This window comes from Carassius gibelio, chromosome A1 (genome assembly GCF_023724105.1).
Source record: "Carassius gibelio isolate Cgi1373 ecotype wild population from Czech Republic chromosome A1, carGib1.2-hapl.c, whole genome shotgun sequence".
NCBI classification, from domain to species: Eukaryota; Metazoa; Chordata; class Actinopteri; order Cypriniformes; family Cyprinidae; genus Carassius; species Carassius gibelio.
This window is the reverse complement of record NC_068371.1, coordinates 39,060,830-39,082,844: the sequence shown is the minus strand read 5'-3', so window position 1 is coordinate 39,082,844 and position 22,015 is coordinate 39,060,830.

The window sequence follows — 22,015 nt, the reverse complement described above, 5'->3', positions numbered from 1 at the left end:
CACACACACACACACACACACACACACATATATATATATATATATATATATATATATATATATATATATATATATATATATATATATATATATATATATATATATATATTTATTTATTTATTTATTTATTTTTTTTTTACAGTGTACTCGGATAAGTTTACAATTTCATCATATATTTACTGTATTTCTATATCTCCCAAGCCTGTCTATACTGAAGTTTCTTTTGCCTGCTAATATGTTTCCTTGCACATTTGCATGTTTATTAAATAACTTAAGGTGTGATTAATGTGGGTAGTTTGTTTAAGACCAATCCAAACAACTTCTAAGCTGTTGCTATGGCGATCCACAAGCCAATCACATGCTGGGATGGTAGGAGAGGAGTTGGAACTTACCAAGCTGTATTTACTGTAAAAAACACTTCTGTTAGTGCTTCTATGCCATCATCAGTAATTGCTATGGATAATCACACTATGATAAATGTAATGTAGACACATTTCACACCATCTGAATTGTCTCCCTGAGGTTCTATCATCAAGCAGCATGAGTTTGAGTTCACAGCTCTGCATGGGATAAACACTCAAAGCAAAGACTTGAGAACTACTGCAGTTCAGATATTTCTTGGATGAATTCCTAAATTGGTAGGCGATATTCATGTACATGAAATTTTAAACAGTGACAGCAATGTCCTCCAGTGCAATGTGCTATTCCATTATCATTTTTATTGTTGAATGATAACAAATACAGTTTTGTCTTCTTTTTTTTCATGTGAGATGTGTCCTTTATTCCTCTATTCATATAATAATTTGAAGGAAAACAACAGTTTAAATCCAATTTGATTCCATGAGCAAATTTCCTTTTTAAGGTATTCAATTCATTCTATTGTCAATTTTAAACTATTTTAAAGATTGTACTCATTCTTGTGCATGCGTTTGTTTTTTATTTTTATTTTACTTTTACGTGTTTAATTGCTGCAAAATAAAACTTCAGTGTCACATGATGCTTTAGAAATCTTTCTCTTTGCTGCTCAAGCAATATTTCTGATTATTATATGTTGAATGTTGAAAACAGTTCTATGGTTACATATTTCTGTAGAAACAGTTTCATTTTATTATATATATATATATATATATATATATATTATCTTGGATGAATAGAAAGATCAAATGAACAGCATTTACTTGACATATAAATATTTTGTAACATTAGAAATTATAGATGGTGCTTTTCATCAACTGAAAGCATCCTTAATAAATAAAATATGAAGAATAGTGTGTTTCTGCTGCTTAGTTTCCTATATTCCCATATAATGCAATGATATTCAGACATTTATCAGTCAGCAATACTGTAGAGATGTCTACATGATATTTCAGAGTTGAAGTCTAAGGCCATTGATTCTCATTGACAAGAAAACAAACCTCTTTTAATCAGGTTGAAAACATACCTCTTACAGTGCTCACTGGACAGGCCATTTTCAAGCCAAATTTTGAAATATAGTTTGATTAAAAAAACAACAAAAAAAACACATAACTAAACCAAAATTGGCACACGCAAGAAATCAAAAAAATCTGCAGCAACTGCGTGATGCTATCATTTCAATGTGGACCAAAATCTCTAAGGAATGTTTCCAACACCTTGCTAAATCTATGCCACGGAGAATTCAGGACTAATACTAATTTCATAACTAAACCAAAATTGGCACACGCAAGAAATCTTGCAAATCTCAAGAGGTTTGTTTGGTGTTTGCATTCATGTTGGCTTGTGTTTGTTTTGAGGACTTTCCCATTAAGATCAACAAGCCCTTTCTCTGTCAATAACTCTTACAGGTGACTGATTCTGATGTGCAGATCGATAACCACAGTCTCTGCAATTTACGCACAGCATCGTCCTTTAGCAAACGCATTCCCGGCGACCTTCATTGAATTGTACTGCTCACAGACACTGAGAGATGAGCAAAGACATTTTACGAGGTTATTACAGCAAATAGCGCCACAGGGTTAGTTGTGGTTTAAAGTGGAACGTGAATCTTAGGGCATCCCCCAGCGATGAATTATACATTATACATTGACAGCTTGTGTGAGATGAATTGTCCTTTGCTGTGTGAAGTCACATTTTCTAATGCATTCAGCTCTTTTGTAGAATTAGGCAATTGGGTAATTGTTGATAATAATTTAACGGCATTTTGAAATGTTATGTTATACTAGATACTAGATACTAGAGGATTTTTAAAGGTCATTGAGCAAGGAAGTTAAGCAAGTTGGTAAAGATACCATTCTGTCATTCAGCAGGGGTAAAGTAAGCATTATTTTTGTCTTAATTTTACCTGTCAGAATACTGTATAATAATTATTGCTCCTGATATACATTTCATACCATGTTTTGGTTATCGCCACATTTCAAATGTCGGATTAGAATGTTCAAGAAGCTTAAACAACAGAGAGCTGATGTGATTGCATGTGACATGAAGGTAATGGCTTTTCAAATTATTTTCCCCACTCTCAATTAGCCTGTGTGAGGCTCAATTAATTTAGCTCAGCGAGGCCTCTTACCTGTGTATACAGTTTCAGCCTTTACTCATAGTCAATGAAGTGACCCATGTAGATGGTTCACACAACTCTTTGCTGCTTAAACAGCCAAGAAATAGCATTTATGGACTGAAATTACTCTTTTCTGACATAAATCAGTGACCCAATTTTTTTTTTTTTTTTTTTTTTTTTTTTTTTTTTTGGCCTGTTTAATTGAGGTAGGGCTGTATTTAATTCAACTCAGAAAGTTAGCTTTGCTAACTTCCTAATTGGAGAATTAAATAGTTTTTTATTGTTACAGCTCTCAGTTTAAAATTGTACCAATTGCGCAGGTTTAAGAATGTCATTAATTAACATAATTTTCTGTAAAGTTGCTTTGCAATGATGTGTATTGTAAAAAGCGCTATACAAATAAACTTGAATTGAATTGAATTATATGATATTGTTAATAAAATCCATATACATATGTATGTATTTTTATAATATACTTTTTCAATAATATATATATATATATATATATATATATATATATATATATATATATATATATATATATATATATATATATATATATATATTAAAACTTTTTCAATAACCTTTTTTATAATAAACATTATTATTTTATATTATTATTTATTTGTTTATATGGACAGTACTCATAAAATATTGTATCTTCTATTGTATCTTGTTGCTTAAATGAGGAACAATAGAGACATTGAAGAGATCTCATTTGTGACTTTATTTGTTAATTTCCAACTCAATAATTGGAAAATTAAATTGTTTTCCACTATAGCTTTTAAATAAACAATTGTGCCGGTAGCCCAGGTTTTTGAGCATCAGCCACATTTATATTATATTATATTATTAGACATTTTTATATTTTGTTTTTATTTTACTTATATTGTTGTTTTTTTCTGACACCACAGATGGTGCAGGCTTTTGAAGGCATTGTCACTGACAATGTATTATTATATTATAATGTATTAAATTACATTTACATTTATTGATTTAGCTGACGCTTTTATCCAAAGCGACTTACAACTTCTATATACGTCAGAGGTCACATGCCTCTGGAGCAACTAGGGGTTAAGTGTCTTGCTCAGGGACACATTGGTGTCTCACAGTGTATTCGAACCCAGGTCTCTCACACCAAAGACGTGTGTCTTATCCACTGCGCCAACACCATGATTATAACACTGTTTCAGGCATTTGAGATTTGTAAATTATTCATAATTTTTTTCCGCTGTTCGTTAGAGGGAGAGACTGCTAGTCAAGTGTGTAAAACAGTACATTGGTAATTGTTGGTAATTTTTCACCTACTAAACAAATGCTAGTATGGTATTGCACTGTTTCTTCTCTGCAATTTAGCTGCTAGGAGATGTCTGTGTAATACCTGCTAAGATAACAGTAGAGTCATCTTTTGACCATCAGGGAAGACTTTTATGATCAGAAGTCAGAGATATCAAGTAGGAATATTCTACATGTGTCTTTGAAATAAAGTCATGGCATGGCTTGGTAGCTCAACCTTAATCATCTGGAGATGTTTGAGGTACTAGGGGTTGCTAATGTTGCAGCTAACACCTAGTTTAGTGGATTAGATTATTGAGGCTGTGAAGTGGCCGCATATAAGTTTTAGCATGGCCATTGTATTCTTTTACTTGGTGCCTGCAAGTTTTCGTTTCAGCTGAGAGCATTTCATAATTCAGTCATTCATTTCGCCTGCATTTTTCATGCAACAGAAGTGTTCATGGCCAAGAGAAAAGAGAGATATACTGGAGGACTGGGAATGGTTATATTACACAACATAAAGTAAATCGGAATATAGCAGGTGATACATAATTCAGCCTGCTACTGTCATTCATTATTTTTCCTCTCAAAGATTTAGGTCATTTGAGTAAAATGCAGTAAAATATTCACTGTTTTTCATTCCTGTACAGCGAGTAACTGAATAAATAAAAACCTGCTGACTGATGGGATATATTTTTAATTGTAATGGTATTGTAATTTCCTTTGCATTGCAATATATATATATATATATATATATATATATACACACACACACACACACACTCTGCCCACTTTATTAAGTACACCTTTACAATTGCTTGGTAACACAAATTGTTAATCAGCCAATCACATGGCAGCAACTCAATGCATTTAGGTCAGGTCAGGTGCCGCACCGGTCAGCTTAGAACAGGAAACAGAAGCTACAATTCGCACAGGCTCACCAAAATTGGACAATAGAAGACTGGAGTCGGATGAGTCTCGATTTCTGCTGCAACATTCGGATGATAGGATCAGAATTTGGCGTAAAGAACATGAAAGTATGGATCCATCCTGCCTCGTTCTCAACGGTTCAGGTTGGTGGTGGTGGTGTAACGGTGTGGGGGATATTTTCATGGCACACTTTGGGCCCCTCAGTACCAACTGAATACTGACCACGTCCATCCCTTTATGACTTCTGATGGCTACTTCCACCAGGATAATGCACCATGTCACAAAGCTCAAATCATCTCATACTGGTTTCTTGAACATGACAATGAGTTCACTGTCAAATGGCCTCCACAGTCACCAGATCTCAACCCAATAGAGCAGCTTCAGGATGTGGTGGACTGGGAGATTCACATCATGGAGGTGCAGCCGACAAATCTGCAGCAACTGCGTGATGCTATCATTTCAATATGGACCAAAGGAATGTTTCCAACACCTTGCTAAATCTATGCCACGGAGAATTCAGGACTAAAATACACAGACTAGATAATTAAAAGAAACAAACGGATGTGCACTAATCAGAAGCCATAGCAAATAATAAGCAAAGGGAACACATTTTAATCATGTGATGTATTCATAGTGGAGAAGTGAGTTTTATGGTCATACGGACCTGGGAATGCAATGCCCACATGATAAGTCACATGATTGTCTGCTGTAAATAAAATGTCATATGCTTGGAATATGCTCTATGCATGGGAGGTAGCCAATTATATTTCCTAAAAAAAAAAAAAAAAAAAAAATTAAAAGCTTCAGGTCTATATTCAATCATTGTGTGAGTGCCTTACCAGCTGAAATCATTTGTCAGTGAACAATTCATCTAAAATAATATTTAGACATTTTATTGCATAACACATGAAGTTTAAACGTCTGAGGGAAGGGGGTTATGCCTCGCTTTGTGAGGCTTCCCAAAGGTTTTACACCGTTTTCCCTTAGATTAAAAAACTTGCCACATTGCAGCCATGTGTACGGTACTTAATAACGTATGTTTCTGCTGCAGTCATTGAGGTACATTACCAACGTGGTGACAGAGTGACTCTTAGAACAATTACTTTTAACTGTGACTCCATCTCGATCTGGACTCGTCCTTGACTCCTTTTTATAAGAATAAAGGACCATCTGCGGCACACAGAAGCGCTCAGGGCCTATTATTACTTAAATAAATGAAGGGGTAATCATGGGTCAGTCGACTGCAGCAAAAGTAGAGTGAGAAACTGGGGACTCACTGTCGTAATGAGAACAGGAAATACGCTTACAATACAAGATTTCTTTGGCATCGGTTGTGTAGATTTAATCTGTGTGCATGCATGCTGCTCTTGCTGTTTATGCAGTCAGTGCACGGTATGTGGATTTATTGTACATAAAGTACTGTAACTTTGACCTAACATCTTTACAATTGCCCAAATGACTGCAATGCACAGACTCTAAACCACAATTTTAATTGTTTTGTTCTTTAGAAATTTTCAGATATTTCTGAAATGACGGCTGTATGCATTTTTACATGGTTTATTACATTTAAACAATAACTGCTGATGTTAAAAGATGTAATCAAATCATGTCATATGTATTTCATTTTGTATTTATTTATTGTAATCTTACTGTGTGTGTGTGTGTGTGTATATATATATATATATATATATATATATATATATATATATATATATATATATATATATATATATATATATATATATATATATATATTAATGTGGTTCTTTTGAATTCTCTATTTATAATATATGTATTTTTTTATCACAGTATCAACAAAAAGTATGACATGTAAGGTGTGTTCTCTATTTCCTTGTGTTTTTGGTTCCATTATATTTTGTCAATCGTTTAATCATAGTTTTCTTTGTGACCTAATTTTTCTGAGTTATCTTATTCGTCATTATATTCACTTATTTATTAACTCATTGCTTCCTTTGCTTGCTCTGTTTACTTAAGCATTCAGTTATCCCTTAATCTCTGTCCATTCTTGAGTATTTTGTAATTAAAGTCTGTCTCCTAGAATTATTCCTCATCGTGAGAGTTTTTATTATACCATGCTAGGTGACAGGAGAATGAACCAAAACCAAAACAGTGAAAGAAAAAAATAAATAAATAAATCAAGACAGAACAGGGTGTTGTGTGTATCCGTCTTACAAGTGTGTGTGTGTGTGTGTGTGTGCAACCCTTCACATCTGTTTTATGTCTCTCTCATTGCTTATCTGTAATGAGCTGTTAAAAAGCAATTTGAAGATGAATACGTCCGCTCTAATGTGACTCTGATAAGATATAAGAGATACAATTTTATAAAGAGATGACAGCAGAGGCGGAGCAATTAGTCCGAATGGAAGATTTCCAGAAAGCAGCAGATGCAGGCTGATATGAGCCGGTCCTCAGAAGTCCTCTTTTATTTAGCATTTGGAAAATACAAGCAGCCAGTAGTTTTTTATCCCTATCTGTGAGAAAGCCATCTGTCCAAACCCCTCTCGTCACTGTGTTCATTATGATTTAACAGCACTGATTAAACAAGTGTTTGGATACACTCAAAGATGTCCACAATAATGAAATTAGTGCCTGCAGACATGAATGATTGCACAAATCATGTGTCTTGTTGAGGAGAGGTGTGCATCTGCTTAAAGTGATCAAACATGAATGTGATAAAACATTTTTTTTTAATTGTTTTGTATCATATATTTATATTTTCATTCAGCAATAATGCATTAAAACTGATTAAATGTGATAGCAAGAACATTTGTAATGAAAAAATAATAAGTAAATAAATAAATAAATAAATAAATAAAACATTGTTTTATTATTATTATTATTAAATTGGAATAATAAGTCACAATACTACTTTTTTACTGTGTGTAAAAACTAAAATGTTTGTATCTTTTTGGTAAAATAAAAACAGCCTTCTTGAGCATCAGAGATTTCGTTAAAAACATTAAAAACAATACATAGATACATTACATATACAAAACAGGTCTTTTAAACTGTAATAATCTTTCATAATATTACTGTTTCTTACTCTTTGTAAAAGGCAAATGTTTGTATCCTTTCAATCAAATAAATGTAGACTTTTGAGAGCTTATGAGATTTTTAAAAACATGTTTTAAAATTATTACAGACCATAAACTTGAACAGTTATAAATCCGAACATACCTCAAAATCTAAGTGTAAATACACATATATAATGCAAATTATTGTAGAAAAGAAAATAATTATTAGTTTTGATTCTTTCATTTGTTCCTCATCTCTGGCAGTGATATTAAATGAAGCTCAAATGTTTCTCTTGGAAGAAAGTATTTGCTAAATGCATAAGCATAAACAGACTCATAAGGAAAAAGACCAAAATGCAGATCTCACTTAAGTTTTAAATTATGCTCAGATCCCAAAGTCTGCAATCAAACAACATCAATATGAAATCGCTAGATTGTCACATGATTAAATTATCTGCTATCCACATTTCTTTTATAAACTCTTCCTGAATGGCACCTTTTGAATCATTTTCAGGAGAAACATCTGAGATGTACAGTCTTCTCCATCTCAAAACCTGTATTAATAAGCAGCGTTGAGGTTTCATTGGTGTTTGTGCTGTGCCTGGACTGAAGGGTGTTAGATGTGTATTTGCATGATTTACTCCATTGTAATTATCTGAATGGTAAAACGGCTCTTCTGGTGCTGAGTAATGAATATGTTGTTTTACATTCATCAGTGTGATGAGAAGGTAATTACAGTTATTTGGTCAGGTGTGTTTCAAAGGGGGCAATGCAATCAGCATCTAGATCAATCCACTTTAATGAAACGTTTGATTATACAGACAGATGACCCAATGATAAAACTAATTAGCCTTTGCAAATGGCAGAATCTTCAATATGAAAATAAAAAAAAATAAATGCTTTAAAGGGTTGTAGAGCTTCCTCAGAAATACTTATCTGAAATCTATACTGTAAAAAAATGACAGTGAATTTAACAGTAAAAGACTTTTTAAATGGTTAACGGTAAATTCCCCTACAATATACGGTGAAAAACTGTATTGATCATTACATGTTATTTTATGGAAGTATGCAGTTTGGTGGTTATCAGTACAAAGGCACAAAACAGGTTTGAGTACTTCAATAGGTTGGTATATCAACATTATATCAGTTAATGAAATTGTGGTATTTAACTGTAAATTTAAGTTAAAACCATAAACCATAAAACCAAAAAAATGTTGCTACCATATTTTATACTGTAAATTTTACGGACATTTATTTATTTTATTTTTTTCTTTACAGTGTATTTTTTTAATTTCTCACTTAAAGATTAAATAACTATGCTTAAAATTTCACATTTTAATGGTATGCATCAATTTATTATGACACTATTTGGTGATTTCATTTAATAATAATAATAATAATAATAATAAACAAAATAAATATTAATAATATTTTGTCAGTATTCATTCATGTATTTTGTTGCTATTTGAGGATTTCAGTTTACTTAAAATTAAACATTTTCTCAGTATGTATTGATTTATTTTGTCACAATCCAATGATTTCAGCTCATTCAAAATGTATATTTTGTCAACATTTACTGATATATTTTGTAACTATTTGAATTTATTTTGTCACTCGTCTTTGATTTTAAAGAAGAAAGCTAATCATATAGGGTTGGTATATTACTTTTTTTTTCTTTGAACTGTTCCAGATAATGTGGTAGATTTTCACAGAAAATGAAAATGACAAGTCACAATAAAATCATTTTCCAAATCCAAATGTCCCCCATTTGAGGACAAACAATCAGCAAGGGTCTGTTAAATCAGCACCTCGGGGCATGAATGCTTGAACTGGAAAATGTAGTCTTGAAAGACAAGCTGGTCTGTATTTATCTGAGCAGATGCTGCAGGCTGTGTCTTTAATAAATCTTCGCCTGTGGCTGATAAAGTTAAAGCAAGTCACTAATTTGAGAACCATATGCTCGACTGGCAGTGTTTCAGAAGCTTCTGTTTGCATCACATAATTTGAAATCCACTTCATTTGAGAACAAGTTGAGAATATGGCCCAACGGTGTAAGCCTGCTTTTTGTTTAGTACTTTTAAACATGGACTGAGAAGATTTTTATCGATTTTATTTGTTGTATACTTAACATGTGGTTAATGGTTAAGCATGTGACCATGGTTTCTCGAGGGAATGAGACACTGCATTGGAGGATACTTTGGGAACGACCCTTCAACGTGAGCGACTCTGAACCATGTGTGTAATCAGTCCAATGGATGGGCGAAATGTCACAGGTGGGGTAACATAGCGACCAGGAAGCTTAAAAGCATGTGCAGTGAAACCAGCGTTAGCCTCTAGGAATGAAGCTAGTGCTGGCAGGGATGCCAGAAGCATGCAGCATCTCATTCCCTCAAGAAACCGTGGTTACATATGTAACCTGAGACGTTCCTCCTCAGGAACTCGAGCTGCATGGGAGGATGCTTTGGGAATGACTATACCCACACAGCCAGACTTTCAAATCTCTGCCTAGTGTGGAAGAGCACAGCTAAAGCGAGAGAAGGAGCCAGGAGCCTGACAAGTAATCGTTTACATCAACCCAATGGCCATACTTTGTTTTCAATTCAATTCAATTAAATTCAAGATTATTTGTATAGTACTTTTTACAGTACAAATCGTTACAAAGCAACTTTACAGAAAATTATGTTTCTACAATATTTAGTAATAGGTTATATGTGGTGACTGTCAGTTTGTGCACGTATGACAGGATTTGTAGAGAAATCAATACAAGACGTAGTCTTGTAGCACCTCAACATTTTGAGTTAATTTTGGTCCATTTATATCTAGAAAAAACAGTTTCTGTGCCATTCTCTACATAAAGATTTCTGTGGAGACCAGAGGTTAAAAGGCCCCCCTTAGGAATTTCAGTCTGGTTCTGGTAGGTGGGGGAAGTCAATCCAAGGATCTTGTTTATTACTCTCATGGGTTTACATGTAATGTCCAGCGTTGCATCTCAATCACTTGCCCCAAATTTGACAATCTCTTCTCCGAATTTAAATTGTCAATGGTTGTTCTAGTGGTGTTAATGTTGAAAGCTGTTCTGTGAAAGAGTTGGTTGGTTATCTTGCTACGGACTTGTGGCACGGAATGATTTATGACTTCCTGTTGCCTTTCTGAGGAATTTGGCTCGTGTTTCAACCACAGTCCTGATCGACTCTTTAATTTGTCTGATTCGGGTTAGATACACTACAATTATTATTATTATACATTTGTATACATTTTATTATTATGATTTATATTACTATGTGTGTGTGTGTGTGTGTTATTTCTGTACCACAGTATCTATAATTATTTTTATTTATATTTGTCTCTTTTTCAGAATTCTTTCTGGAGTTGCTGGACAACTCGGAGAAGTCACTAAATGCCATGTTTGTGCGCACATATGGCAAACTGTACACGCACAACTCAGAGATTTTTGAGGACCTGTTCTCAGAGCTCAAGCGTTACTACACCGGCGGTAACGTCATCCTGGAGGAAGTGCTGAATGACTTCTGGTCGAGACTTCTGGAGCGCATGTTTCAGCTGCTGAACTCTCAGCACACCTTTACTGATGACTATCTGGAGTGTATCAGCAAATACACTGACCAGTTAAAGCCCTTTGGAGATGTTCCGCGCAAGCTCAAGGCTCAGGTCACCAAGGCCTTCATTGCGGCTCGCTCGTTCGTTCAAGGACTCATGGTGGGTCGGGAAGTGGCCAATAGAGTGGCAAAGGTAAGGCATCTATTTTTACACAAGTCTTCCCGCTCATACTCAGCTTTCACCTGATGTCTAGACAGGTCAGTGGCCTTCAGCGTTTGATGATGAAGTAGACCTCTTACTGCGCAAGAGATTTGAAGAAAATATTGGTGAAGCAGAGAAATACGCTAAACTGTGATAAAAAAAAAAAAAAAAAAAAAAACGATGATTTTGAAACTATAACATTGATTTATATACCAGGGTCATTTGACATATGCATTATTATAATTATTATTAATATTAGTAATATATAATATCAATAAGTATTATTAGTAATATATATTTAAATTATAAAATATTCTGGGATTGTTTTGTGTCAACGTATACTTTTATTAATATTATTATTATTATTATTAGTAGTAGTAGTAGTAGTAGTAGTAGTATTAGTAGTATTATTATTGTAAAAATAATAATAATAATAATAATGATAATAATAATAATAATAATAATAATAATAATAATAATTATTATTATTATTATTATTATTATTATTAGTTATTTTTGGTCAATAAAATTTTATAAATACATAAAACATAAACACATATATTTTGTAGGAGCCATTATTTCATATGTATTTTTAGGGTTGCATGGGTTGCATGCTTACATGAGTGTTAATTCATTTTAACACCACAGAAGCCGTGTTGCGCTTTGATGTGACAGTGGCACGCTGGACAGGTTATAACATCCATGATGATGCCCTGCCGAGCTGTGGACATTTTCAGAAGGGAAGATGAAAGCAATCGGCTGGCAGCCGCAGCGGGCATCTCTGCTCCATTGCACAGATCTGGCTTTGATGGCTCGTCTCAATCACATTTTCCACTGGATGTTTATGCTGTTTAATGGCTTACTGGATGATTAGAAGAATTATTGACAGATTTACTCCTGAAAAAGCCCAGAGAATGTAGTGGGGCAGCCAGGTCTGCAAAGATTTTAGAGCTTTTGCACTTACTAGATATGCTGCTTTTTTACTAGATATGCTGTCATCTGTGATGCCAAATGTAGTGAGGAAGTGGCTGTTGTTTTAGTGCATGATAATGACTTCTGTGATGTCCAATGTGTCAAGCACATCTGGTTCAGAGGTCACCTTAAAGGGTCGAGGGCAAAGCCATATAGCAAATCATATGTGTGTGTTTAAAACAAAAAAGAAAGGGAAAATGATATTTCATTATTTTTTTTAAATAATTACTGAAATTTGATTTGTATATAATATATTACTGAAATCTGCCTCTGATTTGCAACAGCTGTTTTAACACTCAGATACAACTTGTAGAAACGACAAACAGGTCCAAATAAATGTTTGAATTTATGTTTTTGTAACTTTGACAGAGTTCACTTAAGTGTGATTGAAAGCATGAGTGGGATTATTCTTAGCCAATCAGTCTGTATTGTCTCTATTGGCACATCTGTCCAATCTGGAGCAGTAGGAAGAGCCATAAAATACATTTCTTCAGTAATAACATATTATTGTCATTAGGAGAAGTGTTCTTGAGAAATGCTTACTGAGACCGCAGATTCTTGAAATAAAGAGTTTATAATTTCTCTGTTGGGCTCTGTAAATGTCTGCTATTAACAATGTATTACAGGCAAAAGGTATTTTGCACCAACATTGCACTAATTTAACTGTTAAATATTTTAGCACATGAAGAGGGTCTATAAAGTAGGCAAAACTATTGATAGGCTACAAAATGCCCCCCCCCCCCCACATTTTTAGTAAATCTTCTTAAACCCAAATTATTAAATTTGTTACTTGAAACATTTAACTCAAAGTATCTCAAAATGTACAGTTTGTTGAGGACGGATATGTAGTATAACTTGTAGTAGTATAAGAGTCAGGGTTATGCAAGGGTTAAGGGTGGGATTTACCATTGCTGTTGTTGTGATTATTAATGTTCTTCGGATTTATTTATTTATTTATTTTGTGTAATGAATATTAATTTTAACGTTGATTGCTATTGATTGTTTCTTGATTTTTGCATTAAAAAAAGCAGGATTGTAAATAATGAGTCGATACAAATCGTGGTTGCAGTGAACCAGAAAGCAGAATAAATAATAAATAAGACATTACATAAACAATTATAATAATACAAATAATAATAATAATACACATGCATATAAATATACAAATAAATCATATTTTAATAATAATTACATTAGTATATATATATATATATATATATATATATATATATATATATATATATATATATATATATATATATCATATAATCTTTTTTTATTGTTGTGCATTCTTTATTTATTTTTCATTTTTATTTTTATTTTTTATAACAGGGAACTTGCATATCTATTTTAATATGTATAATAAATATGTAATATACACTATATTTCCAAGCCTGGTCTCAACTACTCTAGGTTTAACTCTCTTGTAGTAAACCAGAAAGAAGAACAATTTAAAGAATTGTAAGCTTTTCATTTTCATAGACATTGCCAAGAAGTGAAGCTTTCTCAATGATGTCGTAATTTAGAACTAGTGCTTCAGAAAGAGACCCCTTTTTTATTATACTGATACCTAAAACCTTAATTTTTCTTAAATGTTTTATAGCTCTAAGTACATTATATGGTGTTTAGTTAAATCAGTTTATAACCAGTATTAAGGTATGATGTGTGTATTTTTACAGATAACAAAATGTTACTGGATCACAGGTGCATATGTGAGTCTCCCTGTGCTGTACTGTACATCAGACAGACATAGCTAATGGCTGTGTTTTGATTCACTGTGTGCTGTGTGCTAATGGAGCAGGGCTGTTTTCACAGGACTCTGACCTGTTCCAGGTAGTGATGTCGCTGACCTGATATAGGAAACCCGAAGAGGAACACGCACAAATGTTGTTTACATGCAAGAAAGTGCTCATATATCCAGCCTGATGCTGTAGTCATGCTGATATTTTATTGGTAGCCTCATTTTTCTATGAAAAATTATGTGCTTTGCTACTACTTTTAAGAACTCAATGCTCCTGCTGTTCAGAACACTAATGGTTTGTCATCAGCTAGATTGGATTTATAAACAGAAACATAAAGGAGATAAATTAAAGGTTACAGTTTTAACTAAAAAAAATGGCAATATATATATATATATATATTAGGGGTGCTCCGATCACGATCGGCCGATCGTTATGCGCATCTCGTCAGTAAAGCCGGTTATTTAATCGGCGGTTAATTCCATCAGGTGCGTGATTTCACATAGAGCAGCTGTTACTACACAGAGCCGTTGTTAATAGAGAAGATGTGCAAATCCACTTAATTGTAAGCGTTTATTGGCGCATCTTCTCAGTTAACAACGGCTCTGTGTAGTAACAGCTGCTCTATGTGAAATCAGGCACCTGATGGAATTAACCGCTGATTAGAAAACCGGCTTTACTGACGAGATGCGCATTAACGATCGGCCGATCGTGATCGGAGCACCCCTAATATATATATAGTGAAAGTGAAAGTGAAGTGACATTCAGCCAAGAATGGTGACCCATACTCAGAATTTGTGCTCTGCATTTAACCCATCCGAAGTGCACACACACACAGAGCAGTGAACACACACAGTGAACACACACCCAGAGCAGTGGGCATCCATTTATGCCGCGGCGCCCGGGGAGCAGTTGGGGTTCAATGCCTTGCTCAAGGGCACCTAAGTCGTGGTATTGAAGGTGGAGAGAGAACTGTACATGCACCCACAATTCCTGCCGGCCCGGGACTTGAACTTGCAACCTTTCGATTGGGAGTCCAACTCTCTAACCATTAGGCCACAACTTCCCCCTATTATATATATATACGAGATGAGATGCGCATAATTTTATTATATATATATATATATATAATAAAAAATTGAAAGTGCACATATGAATATTGATATCTTTAAAAATAGGGTTTATTTTGTTTCTTCGAACTATAATTTAGATTATGTTATAATGATATGATATGATATGAAGATTTTTTATCTAACTGCTGCATCTGTTCTTGTTTTTAAGTATGTGAATCTTTTTTATGTCATTATGCATAAATCATCTGAAACACACTGGTTTCCTCGGAAATAAACTGCTCAGATTACATATTGAGATTAATTTCAATCCGAGGCCTCATCTCTGGTATGTTTTCCCTGAATTAAGCACTGAAAATCCCACTCATATTAGATTATGAGAACCATTTTTAGTATTTGTGCTTCATGCCATCCCTCTGTACTTGGAATGCTGAAAGGGGCAAAAGAAGATTTAGCAGATTTAGCAGATTATTATTATTTTATTTTTATCTCCTAAGAGATTTGAGTTTAACATTATTTAAACTGCAGCAAAACGGCATTAGAGTAGAAAATGAAAAAAAACAAAAAAACATCCAAGATGTAGATGAATTTGTTTCTTCATGCATGACAATGAGGCCCAAAACATATTCTATGCAAGTATACACAAACATGGAATAAACAATTAATTGCATGTCACAGATGTTGAATTTTGGATGTAAAAAGTATGTATGATTAATATGAGTTGTCAAATAGGAAATGTTTCTGACTTCAAGGATTGTCAGTGGTTAGAATAAAGATTTGTGCTTGTGTGTGTGTTAGGTATATTCCAGTACAATAATACTGGAAGCTTTGGCACTGTGTGCAGGTGCCAAGTCCTTTTGGAAAATGAAATCTGCATCTCCATAAAGATGGTCAGCACTGACTCACTGCACTCCTCACTGCATTGGCTTCAGTCAAGAGGCTAGGGGACCTGCAGGCATTTTCGGTCGACGATACATGCCTCAAATTCGGGCCGGCCAACTCTCACGTTGTCCTGAGACCCCGGATACATGCCCAAAGTTCCCACCATGCCCTTCAGGGATCAGGTGGTGAACTTGCAAGCGCTGCCCCGGGAGGAGGCAGACCCAGCCTTTGCTTTGCTCTGTCCTGCTCGTGCCCTGCGCATTTATGTGGACTGCACGCAGAGCTTCAGGACCTCAGACCAGCTCTTTGTCTGCTTCGGAGGACAGCAGAAGGGAAAGGCTGTCTCCAAACAAAGACTTGCCCACTGGATAGTGGAGGCTATAGTCTTAGCATATCAGGCCCATTGCTTACCGTTCCCCCTTGGAGTGAGAGCACACTCTACAAGAGCTGTGGCTTCCTCCTGGGCTTTGGCACGGGGCACCTCCATAGCAGACATCTGTAAAGCTGCCGGCTGGGTGACACCTAACACGTTTGTGAGATTCTATAATCTCCGTGTAGAGCCTGTGTCCTCTCGTGTACTCGCCTCAGATGGCCTGTTATGCTGGACCGGCTCAATCATGCTTGATGCGCCATTCCCTCTATGGATCGGATACGTGTGCCTAAGTGCTTCTAAGTTAAGTTTCCCTCTTGGCGAACCCTGTTGAGGTTCCTCCCACACCCTCGCCAGTCAGGCGTGCTGGAGCGCCAGACGCCAGGTCCAGCACTCGTGTGTATGCCCAAGGTCAGCCCTTGTGCTGGGCTAGGTGCCCTTGTGTAGTGATTCCCCCTTTTGGGTTGTCCCACTTGTGTATTCTTCCATGGTACGGCTTCCCTCACGTAGAGCCCGTGTCTTTCCCTGGCAGAGGTCTCTCTGCCATCTCTGCTGTGTAGTGATCTCACCCCAGGTGGCCCGAGTCTACCGCAGGGACTTCCATATGTAGCACTGCCCTACGGCCAATCCATATGTGTAATTCCATATGTTACCTCCTATGCGCAGGATGTGGTTCCACAGTGTCCCCCTACTTGGGTACGCTATCCCAGTGTTATCCAATTCTCACTGTACTGAACAGCAGTGCAGGTTCCTCTGCCTAAGCCCTGTCCTGTCTTCCGCCCCAACTGGTGTGGGGGGACTTGCTGGCTTTCGCAGGGCACTTTTGGGGGTCAGCAATAGTGGTGTTTTCCATACGGATCCCCGATTTCGTCAGTCACTGATGTAAGGTTGACAGGACTGACTGAAAGGGAATGTCTCGATTATGTATGTAACCCTCATTATCTGAAGGAGGGAATGGAAACGTTACATTCCGTCGCCACAGTGGCTGTACAACGGCTGTATGGCTGGGGCACACCGTCTTGGCTCCTCAGCTAAAAACTGTTTGTGTGACCGTACGTGCTGCGGGGCGGGATGCACAATGCAAATCTTGCACGCCAATATTCATTGGCTCGTTTCGTTAACACTTGAAGGCGATTCATCTCTCTAGTGAGATCCCCAATTTCGTCCATCACTGACGTAACGCCTCTGTTCCCTCCTTCAGGGAACTAGGGTTACATACATAACCGTGACGTTTTAAAATCAGTAAAAAAATAATAATGATAATTACATTAATAGCTTAGCTGAAAGGACATGACTAATTGTTAATTTGTGCATGCATTATACCTGTAGTTTCATACGTACACCTTGTTCACCCATAACAATGATGTCTAGATAGTGTAATTTTGATAAATATATTATGCTGTGTGTTTTTTTTTTTTTCATTTTACTTTAGTTGTTTCTTTTTTATTTTAAAATATGTTTTATTTATTTCTTTTTTTCAGTTTTATTTATTTTATTATATACAGTTAAAATGTCAAATGTTGTCTTGGCAACTAGCTGAAGAAAAACTATTTATATTTTATTTTAGTTCAAATAATGTTCAAAAATATTTATTTATTTATTGTTTTAGTTAACTTTACTGACCCTGTGCCAGTATCTATTATGTCTGTGTGCATTTGTGTGGTTGATTTTGGATGTTAATTGAGCATCAAAGCTGTCAGAGGCCATGTTGTGACATTATGTCAGTGCGTTCCTGCCGCTTACTGTGTCCTTGATGACCCCTGCCATTTGAGATGTGGCTAAAGTTCAGGCTCTGTCAGCTGTGGCACCTTTCGTCAGCAAGCGGGCGGGTGGCCTAAGGGTGTAAACCTAACACCATATGACACTGTGGTCTGAGCCTGAGGAGTTGGCCTGGGAATGAAGGGGACTGGAGACTGATATTTTCCTTCTAGTCAGCCGGTGTATGTCGAGGTTCATCAAATAAGCAATTGTCTTGAGCCATCGGAAGCATTAACATGGAGCTGCAGTAGGATCTGATGGGTAGGAATGATAAAAGATAAAGAACACGGCCCTTCACCTTCATGGCCGGAGATAGCAAGATCGTTGAGGAAGCTCGGGGTGATTTTTCTGCCTGTCCTACTTGATTGTTAAGAAAGAACTTTTGACTTTACAATAAGTGACACTGGACCAGCCTCACTGGGATTGTCTTTCTCCTCTACTTTTAATTTGAAAATCCAGCCAGTCATCTGTCCTTGCTTTTGAAAGTGTACAGATATAAGTAACAGGCCCGGTTAGACATGCAAAACAGCCACAATTATGTATTTATTTTATTGTTTTTGCATTGCATTTGTGTAGCATGCCGCTGTGTCACTAGCAGTCAACTCTTTGATTCAATTTGCTGGTGTTAATGAGGGTCAAACTTGTTCATATGATGCTGTTTAAATAGCATAATTCAGTGCCTCATAGTTACCATCTCTATTTTACTTACTTGCCAAAGACATTTTAACATGCATTTGGCTCTTAGTGAGCATTAAAGCAATATTCTGGGTTAAATACAAGTTAAATTCCACATACCCAGTAGACTTTTATATAAGCACAGCATAGAAGCTGCCAACTTGTTTTTAACTCTGACATTCGGGTCTTATTTAAACAAATATGACATGAACATGTGTGAACTGTGAACATTCCTTTAATGTTTGAAGTTACCTTCCACTAAAAGGTTCTCACATAAAAGTGACTTTTTCCTCTTGAATGTACTTTTCTGTCAATGTAATTGTTTGTCTCTCACTATAATACAGCAGGGAACATCAGAAGTGGCTGTTTGTGATTTTCACTTTGGCAAGAAATTGGCTGAAAAGAGCAAAGCAATAAAGACTTTATGACCTCCAGCAATATTGTTCTCAATAATGTCTCTGTAAAGCCGATTTTATAGTTGACGATAATGTCACATTCACTTATCGTGTCTGAAGTGTTGCCTTGTCTGTGTTTTTAGGCTTTATATATATATATATATATATATATATATATATATATATATATATATATATATATATATATATAGGGGTGTAACGATACGCGTATTCATATTGAACCAACGGTTCGTTGGACTAATTAATTATATTTGGAAGAAAAAAAAAGTGAAATATAATGATATGCATTCAACAAGGTAGCCCAATAACCCAAACGACGTAACAGGCAACACCCCTGACACCCCAGAAGAAGAATAAAACACCAACTTAAATGTTTATGTTAGGCTACTCAGTCAGAAGCTACTCAGTACGCGCTGAGTGAGCGAGCAGTTCATGCATGGTACGCGTGGCCAATTCGTTTAACAGACCAGAAATTGAAGATCCTCCAATAACCAACAGGTCTGGTGTTTGAGTGCACTTTGGATTCCCTGTAAGCTATAATGGTGATGACAAGAGAGTGGTGGATAAAAAAAAAAACATCGGTATGTCGCATCTACATGACACCAGCGGGAATAAAAAATAAATAAAAAAAAAAACACCAGCGGGAATACTTGAAACATGTCAACTCATTTACGCCGACATCACCTTCGTCTGTCAGTATCTGGGAAAAGACGAAAAAAAGGAGAAGCATACACGCAACAAACTATCCCTGCAGCTTTTAGACATTTCCAACTGACTCAAACAGGGCAAAAGACATCACCGCAGCGATTGGTAGGTTTCATTTAGGTTATAGCCTCGGATATGAGACCTTACTATTTACCATTCATTCTGTCATCACCATTATAGCTTACAGGGAATCCAAAGTGCACCCAAACACCAGACCTATTGGTTATTGGAGGATCTTCTTTTTCTGGTCTGTTAAACGCATTAGCCATTTTGTAACGAGCCTTCAGCGCGTGCTGAGTGAGCGAGCGCCTATAGTGGAAAACGCAGGTGTTATGAACATGCTTAATGTAATTGAGCCCCGTTAAAATATTCCTTAACGAGCCCATTTCAGCCAGACCGCAATTCCTGCTTTGTTCCAAAAAACATAAATCCTATAGAGAACAAATTGAGTAAAAACGCACTCAATATAAAGAGTTATAGTGTTCCATATAAAAAGTTAAATCTTTGTATTTGTTCATAACTACTACAACAATATAACATTTTCATTTTTTTTTTATTTATACAGTATGCTGATAAGAAAACACCATAGAAGATGGATAAATGTCATTGCTCAATGTAAAAAAAAAAAAAAAAAAAACATACTTTGTTAGTTTTAATAAATAAAACATTTTTTAAAAATCAAGGAAATTTATCTGCCAATTTTTTTTCATTTTGCTGTATCTAAAAAGTACCGAACCGTACCGAACCGAACCATGACACCAGTGTATTGTATCGAACCGAACCGTGAATTTTGTGAACCGTTACACCCCTAATATATATATATATATATATATATATATATATATATATATATATATATATATAATTTATTGATATGGCTTTTGTTTTTTTAGAGGGTGAACACAGTCAAATATTTGGACTTATTTTTTTAGAGCCAATTCACTTGTTTAGGTCTTGTTATTTCAGGAATTGTGGATAAGTTTGAAATTAACCAATATATATATATATATATATATATATATATATATATATATGTATATATATATATATATATATATATATATATATATATATATATATATATATATATATATATATATATATGATTATGATGATAAGTATTATATTAGTTTTAAGTTGCATGTGCAGAGTGTAATAGTATTGTTCAATAATTGTTCATTTTACATTTTACATATATTTATTATTAGTAGTAATTTATTATTATCATCACTATTATTGTTTTATTTTTATTTTATCAAGTTGCATGTACAAAATACTATAGGAATCATACATTTAATTTTAATGATTTTTATTTTTAAGTTCAAGTACAAAAGTACATGTACAAAAGTATTGCACAATTATGATAGAATATATGATGATCAATTTACAACATTTAAAAACAATTAATAAAAGTTTCAGTGAGAAAACATGCTAGACACAATGGTCTGCATATTATTAGTAAATAGTAAATATTATAAAATATTTTTTACTAATAATAAGAAGGAGGAGCTGAATGAGGAAAATCCAGTAGTATTTTTTAAATTATGAATTTATAATGATTCAATACATGACACCTTCATAAATTGAATAAAAACACAAAGAAAAACTACACTAACAGTTTTTAAATTTTGATGATTTTTTTTGTATAAAAGGTCTACAAAAATCTCCATCTTCCCCCGATCAATCTATTGAGCACTCCTGATGTCATAAAAATTAATTTCTAACTTATTGTTAAAAAATTTGAACCCACTATTAGAACTTACATCCTTGTAAAAGTCCTCAGTCTGTCACGCAAATTTCACAGCCTTAATACTGGCACCAATCCATGATTAGCAGCAGTGTTTAATCGTTATGAACATTTGAGATCTGCAGTACAGCTGAATCTGTGCCTTTGAAAGT